This window comes from Coregonus lavaretus, assembly GCF_964263955.1.
Source record: "Coregonus lavaretus genome assembly, chromosome: 25".
NCBI lineage: Eukaryota > Metazoa > Chordata > Actinopteri > Salmoniformes > Salmonidae > Coregonus > Coregonus lavaretus.
Window position 1 is genome coordinate 2,735,969 of NC_140012.1, and position 1,757 is coordinate 2,737,725.

Sequence of the window (1,757 nt, forward strand, 5' to 3'; positions counted from 1 at the left end):
CAGTAGTAGTGAATTGATTGATGAGGCTACCCGCTCTTTTCTTAGTTACGTTCATGGTTATGTTACGTATGACGAAAGCGCGGAAGTGCAAGCCCTCAGAAACCCATAGAGATTGTATTGAAAGCTCTGATATTTGAAAAAAATAGATTTTACATGGGAGTCTATGACAGACTTCTGGGCGATTTTCAACCTGACTGAAATCGCCCCAAAAGGGGGGGGGGGGGCATTTGAAGCACGACTTTAGCCTGATTGGACATTTAGTGGCACTGTGGCAGATCAGACGTCTAGACTACAACACTGATAACTACTGTTGCCGTGATATAATTGATTAGAAAAAAAATCCCTTCCTTTTCCCGTTTGGCAGTGCGTCGCCCATATCGCCCTATTGAACACACCGCCCCTGCTTCTGAGTTTCTTGTAAAAGGGGTTGTCAAGCAGTTGTCTGTGACACTCATTTACATAAACTGTCCTATCCATGAGTACAACCGACCCACGGTTGGACGTACTGCCAAATTCTCTAAAACTACGTTGGAGGTGGCTTATGGTAGAGACATTAACATTACAATCTCTGGCAACAGCTCTGGTGGACATTCCTGCAGTCAGCATGCCAATTGCATACTCCCTCAAAACTTGAAACATCTGTGGCATTGTGTTGTATGACAAAACTGCACATTTTAGTGGCCTTTTATTGTCCCCAGCACAAGGTGCACCTGTGTAATGATCATTCTGTTTATTATCAGCTTCTTGATATGCCACACCTGTCAGGTGGATGGATCATCTTGGCAAAGGAGAAATTCTCACTAACAGGGGATGTAAACAAATTAGTGCAAAACATTTGAGATAAATAAGCTTTTTGTGCATATGGAAAATGTCTGATCTTTTATTCCAACTTATGAAACCAACATTTTACATGTTGCGTTTATATTTTTGTTCAGTATACATGAACCTAAGCATGGGAGGTTAATTGATTAATTAACCCAGGAACCACACCTGTGTGGAAGCACCTTGTTTCAATACACATTGTATCCCTCATTTACTAAAGTGTTTCCATTATTTTGGCAGTTACCTGTATGTAGCTACAGTAAAACCCATACTTTTAAAACATCTGATACTTCTGAATCTCTCGCTCTCTGTTCCATGGCTAGGAGGAGGACCTTCAGGAGATGAGGCAGTCGGCCGAGCTGATGGACGAGCGTTATGGCCACCTAATGGACTGGGTCCTTGTGAAGGAGGACTTAGACAGCGCCTGTGTAGAACTCCAGGACATCCTGCAGAGGGTTGAGACCGAGGTCCACTGGGTGGCTGTTTGCTGGGTCCAAACCACCTAGCATACACTCCCTGGAGCTACAGAGGGGCTATTGCATATAATACACTAAAAATGTGTACAGCTCCATTACTGTAAGTAAACCATGCCAGTGGAAACATTGAGATAATGGGAATGGATTGGACATAGGTGTTTCACTGCCATTGTGCCATAATCTCAGCAACCAGAACAAAATCTCACATGCGCTTACGTTAACAGTCACGAGAGACCACCACTGCCAGAGTGATGGTGTTGGTGGTGGCAAAAGGACATTGAGATGAGTGGAGAATGAAGAGGGTACTTGGGAATTGGAATCAATTGAAACTGCTTGGGTTTGCCTGGCTCTTGACAATGGATGTCTGTTTGTCACCTCAAGATCAATTATCTTTTGCATTGTGGACAGTTAAAAAAAAAAAATTGTACTACTCATTCATCCTCATTGTATGAGCTTGTT